Source organism: Lepus europaeus, chromosome 20 (genome assembly GCF_033115175.1).
Source record: "Lepus europaeus isolate LE1 chromosome 20, mLepTim1.pri, whole genome shotgun sequence".
NCBI lineage: Eukaryota > Metazoa > Chordata > Mammalia > Lagomorpha > Leporidae > Lepus > Lepus europaeus.
The window spans coordinates 53374051-53384438 of record NC_084846.1 but is presented as its reverse complement, the minus strand read 5'-3'; the positions used below and the strand labels follow the sequence as shown (position 1 = coordinate 53384438).

At 39.2% G+C, this 10388-nt stretch overlaps 1 long non-coding RNA gene across 1 annotated transcript in view; it reads right to left on the bottom strand.

Moving 5' to 3' along the window:
• Nucleotides 1-814: 814 nt before the first annotated feature.
• LOC133749671 (uncharacterized) overlaps nt 815-10388 on the bottom strand; it is a 215913-nt gene continuing 206339 nt past the window's right edge. Inside the window, exon 3 of the long non-coding RNA XR_009864605.1 lies at nt 815-1203. This is a non-coding gene — a long non-coding RNA (uncharacterized LOC133749671). The remainder of the gene's footprint in view (nt 1204-10388) is intronic.

Here is a 10388-nt window from a genome sequence, read left to right as displayed (position 1 = left end):
CAAGAAGTGTCAGTTCTCTTACCCTCCATCTGTGTTGCTCAGTGTATATTCCTGAAGCAGACACATCAAACCTTTGGCACAGATATGTTTCCTGTGGAATCAGCATTCTAGGCTGGGCATGAGGAAGGCACTAGCATGGGAATGAAGGGCTCTAGCTCACCTGTTTCCTGTGGATCAGAGCTCTTTGACCTGTACCAGTGAGCGGGGTGCTTTAAACCCAGCCTATCAGAAAGTATTCACTCTATACTTGGGATTAAAACTGAAAATGGCTTCTCTGCACTACATGGAAAATGGGTCACTGTCACTAGACATTCCTAACCGAAGGAGTGTCTCAGGGTATTACTGTCTAATAGCTTTGCGTTCAGGTTAAAGACTAGGAAATGATACATTATAATTTAGGTTTTTAAATAATCACTGAACATAACTTTGGAATATGACCAACATGAATAATAAGTTTATTAGCCAATTATACTTCTCATTTTTAAAATTAAAATAATTGTTAATATTTTATCATCTAAATGACACAGATTACTTCATAATGTTCATGATTTTAACTCTAGTCCTATCCCAGTAGCAGAATTCCTACAAATACTCTTCCTAAGTTATGCATGCAGACAAAAACACACGTGTTCTACACACACCCGCAGTTATCATGATAGCATTTCTTCCAGCCATAAGTTTGTCATATGGAGAAAAACATTCATTTTGCATAAAGGTGGAATATGCAGGTAATTATCTTGAGGTGTTCTTGATCCCTAGCATAATTATTTTAAATCAATCTAAAAAAATAACTATTTGCCTCTAAACAGTTCAGATCAAATCATTAGCAATTTTTTCTACTCTCTCCCATTTAAGCGTACTTGATAATAGAATGCCATTTGATTGTGTCGATTTATAAGAAATTTAGAAACATCCCAGTAAAGTGAGAATTCTATTGTGGAGCGCTTTCTACAATACCAGAAGCAGTAGAGTGATACAATATATCTTCCTAGGATCTATACAAATTTGTCACAAACTAGGAAAGGGGTGCAGAGAGACATAAAACAAATCACCATCATCACACAGCAACCTGCAGAGGGGCAAGAGTGGGCCTCCAGCTCCGCTGTTCTGTGTTCCACAGTGCTGCTATGCTCTGCCCCTCTGTTTCTGATAAAGCACCAGACGCTTCCTGTCCAAACCCCAGGTGGGCGCAGTTCCATGTTCCTGCAGTAACAACAGAAAGAAGAAACAGGTTGACTCCACTGAAAGTCAACAGGATGACTTAATTAATAATCTTCTCTCTCCTATTGAAACTTGTCTTTCAGAAATCTATGTGTGTTACACTCTAAGTGAGATTCCTTCACAATGAAATAAAAAAATTAAATGAGATACAAAGCATTCTTGTGAAAGCTTGCTATCTATTACAGCAAGCTTGGAGTGGTGGTTTTGGGTCAAATTGCCTCATATTTAAGTAGGCAACTTAGGCATTTGTTCTTTTTACAATATGTTTTTTAAAGAACTGTCCAGGGGCAGTGCTATGGCCTAGCGGGTAAAGCCGCCATCCACAGTGCTGGCATCCCATGTGGGCGCCAGTTCGAATCTTGGCTGCTCCACTTCCAATCCAAGTCTCTGCTATGGCCTGGGAAAGCAGTATAAAATGGCCCAAGTCCTTGGGCCCCTGCACCCATGTGGGAGACTTGGCTTCGGATCAGCTCAACTCCAGCCATTATGGCCATTTGCAGAGTAAGCCAGCAGGTGGAAGACCTCTCTCTCTCTCACTCATTCTGCCTCTCTGTAACTCTGCCTTTAAAATAAATAAATAAATCTTTTTAAAAAAGAACTGTCTAAATCCAAGTTTGTAGGATAAAATACTGGCTGGAGTTTGTAGAATTTCATCTGGAGCCTGATAATCATTTTGATAAATGGAAACTTTTCTGAAAACAGTTTTATCATGATATAATTCATATACCTTATAATCTATATATTTAAAGTGTACATTTCCAATTTTTTAGTATATTCATAGAATTTTGCAATCATTGCCATTAGAAAAATTGTATACCCCTAGAAATTCCTGTTACCCTTTAACTCCCACCTCACAATTCCTTCACAACCTCTTCTATCCCCTAGAGTGCCCAATCACTAACCTACTTTCTGTCTCTGGATATATCATATGAATAGAGTCATACATGGGTTTGGGTGCCTGTCTTCTCTCCTTAGCATAGTGTTTTCGAGGTTCATCCAGTTGGTAGCATCTATCAATACTTCATTGCTTTTTGTGACTGAATAATATTCAGTGTATGGATACTCTACATTTTGTTTATCCGTTGATTAGCTGATAGACATTTGGATGGTTACCACCTGTTGGTTGGTTAATGAACAGCAGCCACAGTGAACATCGGTGCATAAATTTTAACATGGGATTATGCTTTTATTTCTCTTGGGCATACTTAGGAATGGAACTACTGGTCGAATGGTAACCCTTGTTTAACTTTTTGAGGAGTTGGCAAACATATTCCAAAGTGTCCATATTATCTTACAGCATGTAGAAATTTAATTCACCAGAATTTGACGCAGTCATTTATTGTTTGCTGCCTCTGTTATAAGTTGGCACTTACTCTAACATATCTGAATGCTGTTTCTTTGTTTACCTCCTCCATTACCCAAATTCCAATAGAAACCAGAAGAGAAGAGGAGGAAGACCAAAGGATCCCAAATTAATACCAGATAGTTTCATACGTATCCCTAGGAAAATTCTGGAAGTTCTCACTCACTCAGAGTCAGTTTACTCTTTACTTAGGCAAGGCTTATTTTCTTGATGTCCTGGAAAATTAGAAAATTGTGAGCATTTCCAGACACTGGCTTGCTGATGGCAGCCTCTAAATAGCTGAATGGCTCCTAATGAGAAAAGAAAACCAACACAAAACCATGAAAGAAGACCTAAGACCCCTGAACACTGCTAACCCTTTAGTTTCAGGGTGTATAGCTTTCTAATGGCTCTGAGATACCACTGATGGTATCATGGCACAATAATTGATCCTTAGACTTACAGTGTGCAGTAATCAAACATAGATACAATGATGCCACTAAGAAATGTGTGGACCTTTTCAGTAATGGTCTGAGAGGTTTTCCATGCAAATGATGCATTTTTTTTTTTTAAAAGCTCACCTATTAAAAATCAGACCCCTGGGACTGGATGGGACTTTATTCACGTGATGCCATGGAAAAATCTGACCTCGGATTCCAGAGAATTGCTTGTGAGTTTGTGGGTGTGTGAGCTTACACACTGGACAGTCACTGTAGTTCTCATCTTTATCACACATCAAGCATTCGATCTATGGATTTATTCAGAGCTTCTTTTAGACATTTTATTTCCTTCTACCTGTTATACACATGGAAGATTGTATGAAGTGCTGAGGCATATTCTAATGTCCCCTAAGAAAATAAAAGGGCAATGTATATTTTTGAGAATTCTTTTGAATTCATACATCCTCATTTACAAAAAGTCATCCAAGAAGCATTAAATACTAAGAGTCAAGCTATATAATGGACTCTGGAGATAGAGAAGTAAATGAAGTCTATTTCTTCCCATCAAGAGTAGCCAAACCATTTGTCATGGATCTTGCATTACGGCAGTGGTAATGTTAACAGTTACCGATCATTCCCTTTGCAGCAGGAATCGTGCTAAGTGCTTGGCAGGCTTGGGCATTTATTTCTCACTAACTCTCTGAGGCAGACACCTATTATTCTTGGACACACAGAGGTTAAGCAACTTATCAAAGAGTAAAGCAGGGTGGAGGGCTCTGCTCCTGACTGCAAAGGAAGAAATAGACACGGTAGAACCATGAAGAAGCTATCTTTTGCATACATGTAGGGCTTCCTGCTCCTGAGCGCCTCTGGAGCACCACACTGGAAGCACATGAGGAGCTCCCTCCTGTCTTGTAGAAATCCCGCTGCAGGCAACAACAAACATTTTGGCTGTTCTAAGCAGAAGAGAGTTTAATATAGGGAATAGTGTATTTACAAAACTGTTACAAGAATTTTAGGAGCGGGTGCTAGCCTGGACCTCCAGGAATGACTCCCAGAACCACATCATAGCACTGGCCTGCCAAAGCAACCGTGGCTTCTGGCAACCCGGGCAGCTCCTGGTTCAAGGTCACACATGCCTTAGCCTTGACCTGGCACCAGCAGCCCATCACTGGCACATCAGGTAATTTCTACCAAATCTGCTCCTGAAAAATAGTGTCTCTCACCCCAGGCCCTGCCTCACTCCTTGGTCAATTCAGTTCTGAGTATAGTTGTTCTTCGAGATTATCTGAGAGGCAAGACCTAAATCACATCTAGAATCCTAGCTTCAAACACTTCTAGGATTTTTGTCTTTCACCCTCTGCTTACTAGAAGAAGGTTGAAGCAGATGTCTAAAAGGCTAACCCAGCCTATCTGCTATAACCAAGAAACATTCCTGGGCAAATGCCACAGCCTTTCATTCCAGTGTTTTAAAGACCCTGTGGCTTGCTCTACCCTTTTGAAAGATCTTCCCACACACAAAAATTCATTTATTTTTAAACATGCACCTCATTTTGACTCCAGTTTTCTGTTTTTCTTTGTTTCTCACATAAATAAATAAAAAACTTTTTTAAAAAAGTTCTTCTATTAATCTTTTAATAACTTTAAAGTTACGGCATTTTTTGAAAGGGTAAGAATTTGCAAGTGTTCTTTTCTGATTCTCACAAGTTTTTTTTTCTATAAAGTTATATTGAATCTATCCAGGGGCCCAAATTTTCATGATGTTCCAGGTTTCAGCAGAAACAACTGAGAGCAAGGACTGAGGGTACTTTAAGAAATTTGTTGAAAATGGCATAAAAAGGTTTATTTTGGTGCAAAAAAATTTTGAAATGCATACAAAAAGTCTTCCAAAAAGTTTGTAATGCATAAATTATGAGAAAGTATGCATGACTTTCAAAAATTTTTGCACCAAAATAAACCTGTCTTGTAATGCCATTTTCCCAAGAACTACCTGAGTGCCCTGTGGAGGTTTCCCCAGGCTCCTTGCCTACAGAGAGGGTCCTGTCCCAGGACCTCCGCTGCAATGCCTGAGACCCAGAGGGTAATGAAGTCCCTGGTGACTGCCAGCACTCAGAAATCACTGCATGGCATTAGGACCCGTTACTGCCCAACCCATATTCTTGTCCTTTTACAATTTCACTCCCAGACCTAAACCACAAACACATACCTCTGCCAAGTAGAAAAATGCACGACCCTACAAAGGCAGATGTGTGACGTGGAGAAGCCCATCCTGATGGAGTTACTGATGGGTATCACAATTCTGCACTCCAATAAAGAAAAGATCCCCAAGTTAAGTTAATCCTTGAATAACTATGACAATTTATCTTGGACACTGACATGTTTAATGAGGTATCTTCAAAAGTATAATTCAAAAATAAAGCTGAAAAAAACACAAAGAACAAGACATGTTCTCTAGGAAATATTCTTGACAGAAGGCTTATGCACAGTTCCTAAAATTTGCAAAGGCAGAAAATCTAAAAATGGTGATAGGTAATACACCTTTAAGCAACATCCGCTTTACTTTTTTTTAGAGACTTATTTTTTTGAAAGGCAGAGTTACAGAGACAGACAGACAGAGGGAGAACAAGCTCTTCCATTCTGGTTCACTCCTCAAATGGCCTCAACGGCTGGGGCTGGGCCAGGCCAAAGCCGGGAGCCAGGAGTTTCTTTCAAGTCTCCCACATGGGTGCAGGAGCCATCCTCTGCTTCCTTCCCAGGCACATTAGCAGGGAGCTGGATTGGAAGTGGAGCAGCCAGGGCATGAAAGTGCACCCCTATGGGATGCTGGCGGTGCAGGCTGGGCTTAACCAGATGCACCACAGTGCTGGCCCTTTTACTTCCTTTTTTAAGTTAATATTTTCCCCGTGGTTTTGTATTTATGCACTTTAGAGATCATATCATGTCAGGCCCCTCCCATGGATCTCCACTATTATGTAGAAAGATAAGCAGTCAGCAAATATACTTTCTATTATCTATTTCCTGTTTTCTAGTTGTTTAGCTATTTTCTACTTCCACAGTCGTGAGTGCTGCTAAAAAATGTGGTGCCTACGAAACAGATGAAGATTATATGCTAGCCAAATACTTGTGTAAATGAACATATCATTTGGCATTTAGGAACCTCATCTGTCCCCACTGAAAATGAAGTTTAAATGCATAAATACAGTCATGCACTTAGGTATTGCGAATCTGCCTCTGTGTGTGTGTGTGTGTATTTTTAATTTAGCCAATCTCATCCAGTAACAATAGCAACAGAAAAGATTTGGAAGCTCAATGATAGCAAGGAGCCTGACTGGTAGACACAACGAGTTCATATCACCTGGCTTATGTGACCATAAAGCTCCACACACCTGTAGGAGCCAAACTACTTTCGTGTATAAGAAAAAAGTTAAACTAAATGCTTAGATTTAGACTTTATGTGTCTATAGCTGACTATAACAGGACGCTTTTAACTCAAATATATGATTTGAAGTGATTCTTAGAGGAATCTACCTGAGATGAGGTGTGTCTACAGTGTGTTCCCTGAACTGCTTAGTGTCGTGTATTTTCAGTCTTCAATATAGCTCTTTAAGTTCAATAGGCTACAAATATTGTCAATAATTTAAATAGTTTGAAATCTACAAAAGAAGGCATAATTTTGAGAATACTGAGAAATGTAAAATTCTTTCTCAATTTCATTTATTTGTAGCATTTTCTGAAGTATCTAAAATAGTTGCTAAAAGTTATAAGGGTGCCTCTCTTCATTTGGGTTTTTGAGAAACAAAGTACTGCCCTGGAGCACCACATCTCTAAGTTATAATTCCCTACATATGATCCCAGCTCTTCTAACAGCTAGTTTTTAGTGTCCTCAATAAACTCTACTTCTTGAAAAATTTTGCAAATGTGTTTTAAATCTTTTCCACATTATGCTATCTTGATAAATTCAAGCAAAATATTCCTGACATAAGTTTAATCATTTCAGCTATTTCCTGTTTGTAATTCTCCTAGAATCTAATCTTTTTTTAAGATGATTCAGTGACTTTTTTCCTTCACATAATCATGGTTTTAGTGGCAAACAACATGTATTGTATACTACACAATATCATTTATTTTTAAGGAACATTTACATAATGGCCACCATATGTATATTGAAAACATTATGGGTAATGGAAGCCTGTTATGCTACTTAAAATATATTATGAACATAACTAAAGAAAATTTTGAGCCAATTTCTTACAGTTGTTTATCTTGAAGAAAAAAAAAGGACTTTGTTTTATAATAAACAGATGTCCATATCAACCATAGAATTTAAATTATTTTGCTACTTCTCTTTCAGATAGCCTAGCTTATTTATTATAACTTTATAAATTATTTTTACAAAAAGATGTTTTAATGCATAAATCCTCTGAGCAAATGATAAAATGCTCTCAGTTGTAGATGTGAATATACTTCACTGATTTCTATAGCATCACTTGCTCCACAATTCTCATATGGTCTGTACTCCTTTAATCTTCATGCCGACTTGAACTCCCAATAATTCTGGATACTTTTCTATTCCATGAGGAATATCTTCAGACACTGGAGAATTAGTAAATTAAAAAACTAAAATCTTTACTTTTCATGGAGCTATAATTCTAATGAGTGAATGTAGATGTTTCAAAGGTAAACTAGCAAAATGTTATATTTTTAAAAGTGACAAGTACTTAAGCAAAAATTAATATGAAACAGAAGTAAAGGTAACTATTAAGGACTAATGCTTGTGCTCCCCCAAAATTCATGATGAGGGAGAGGACACTTAGCCTAGCAGCCAAGATACCCATGCATGGAGTGCTTCGGTTTGATTGCAGCTCCTCCCTCCAGCTTCACATCAAAGTGGGCCCTGAGGAAGCAGAGGTAGAGACTCAGGTAACTCGGTTTTGGGCTTCTGCCAACCTCAGGGGAGACTTGAAACTGCACTCCAGTCTTCTGGCTCTGGCCTCTGAGCCATCCTTGCTGTTGCAGACATTTGGAGAGTGAACCAGCAGATGGGATCTCTCTCTCTCTCTCTGCCACTCTTGTTCTTCCTCTCTCTCTTTTTCTCCCTCCCTCTCTCTCTTTGCCTCTCAAAAATGTTTTTTATTTTAATATAAAAGAATCATATGTTGGATGAGGATGGGACCCACATGGATGTATTAAATGTGCCTTTACAGGAAGAGGAACCAACATGAGCTGATCTCACACTTGTTCCCTGCCCCCAAGATTATAGGGAGTGATAAGGGAAGTCATGTGGCATGTGAGCATATGGCAAGAAGAAAGCCAACCCCTCATCCGATCTTGATCTTGGACCTCCATTCTCAGAATTGTGAGGCATTAATTCCTACTGTTTAAACCACCCAGCGTATGGTATTTTGTTCTGATGGCCTGAGCTAAGACAATTCCAAATTTGAGGTTTTAGACAGCGCAGCCAGGGAAGTAACCATGTGAAGAAAGTGAGGAAGTCAGCCATGTGCAGATATTGGAGGAAGATCATTCCAGTCTAAGGAAACATTAAGTGCAGAGACTTTGAGGCAAAAACAGAGTGGAAAGGAGAACGTAACTGGGAACACGTTGGGATATGAGGACATAGAGAAAAATCATGAACAACTTTGTAACTCATAGTGGGCATTTTGATGTTTATTTTTAAATTTTTAAAATTTCTTGGGCCAGTGCCATGGCTCACTTGGTTATTCCTCTGCCTGTGGTGCCGGCATCCCATATAGGTGCCAGGTTCAAGTCCCAGTTGCTTCTCTTCCAGACCAGCTCTTTGCTGTGGTCCGGGAGTGCAGTGGAGGATGGCCTAAGTGCATGGGCCCTGCACCCGCATGGGAGACCAGGAAGAAGCACCTGGCTCCTGGCTTCGGATCAGTGTAGCTCTGGCCGTAGCGGCCACTTGCAGGGTGAACCAACGGAAAGAAGACTTTTCTTGCTGTCTCTCTCTCACACAGTCTAACTCTATCTGTCAAATAAATTTTAAAATTTTTGTTTTTTTAATTTATATAAAGGGAACAAATTTCAAGTCTTTCAAAAACACAGCTTTAAGAGCATAATGATACTTTCCACACTACCCTCCTTCACTCCCACCCTCCTGTTCCTTCCTTTTCTATTTTTCTTTTAATTTTTACAATGACACACTTTCAATTTACTTTATAATCACAAGCTTAACCCTCCACTAAATAAAGAATTCAACATGTAGTAGATTAAAAAAAAAAAAAAACACTGTTCCTCAAGAATGTAGACAAAGACTATAAATAACAATCAAATCTCAATATGTCAATTTCACTCATACATTTTTTTGCAACCTGTATATTAGTTACCACACATCAATGAAAGCACATGTTGACTTTTTTTTTTTTTTGAGTAAGATGGGAAGCCATTGGAAGACTAAGCAGAGCAAGGAGAGAGAATGTGGTTTAGGTTCAGCTATGTTAGAATCTTGTACTATGTTAGAATAGATTGCCGTGAGCCAAGATGACAAGTAGGGAGACCAGTTTAGAGTATCTTACCTACCCAGGTGTGAAATACTGGTGTAAGTGAGGCAGATGGCATGTGAGATTGTAAATGATGGTGGTGTTTTGAGTATGTTTGGAAAGTACGGATGACAAGAGCTGCTATCACACCAGATCTGGGTTCCGCCAAAGAAATAGGTATTATGTGGGGGCAAACTGTTGACATCTTTACCTAATATATACTAAACTGATCTTCTGTATATAAAGAGAATTGAAAATGAATCTTGATGTGAATGGAAGGGGAGAGGGAGCGGGAAAGGGGAGGGTTGCAGGTGGGAGGGAAGTTAAGGTGGGGGGAAGCCATTCTAATCCATAAGTTGTACTTTGGAAATTTATATTCATTAAGTAAAAGTTAAAAAAAAAAAAAGAACAACACCAAGGTTTCTGGCTTGTACTACTGAAAGAATGAAGTTGTCATTAACCAAGGGGAAGAATTCAAAGGGAGCTGGCTTTGTGGCAAGAATATTTGGAAGTCTATTCTAGGCCTGTGTTTTAAAAAAGAAGTGACCAAATACTTTCGTTCAATCAAAATGAAAACTGAGAAATGACCATCGGCCCCAGCAACATGGAGACATTGTAACTGTGCTAAGGGTAACATGTACTGGAGTACTGGGTCTAAGTCCTGGCTCCGATCCCAACTCCAGCTTTCTAATGCGCATCTTGGGCAGAAGCAGGTGATGGCCCAGACTGAATTCTCAGCTACTGACTTTGGCCTGGCCCAGCCCAGCCCAGGATGTTGCAGGTATTTCAGGGAGATACTCTCTCTCTCTCTCTCTCTCTCTCTCACACACACACACACACAAACACACACACATCTACCTATATCTCTTTCTCTCAAAATTAAAA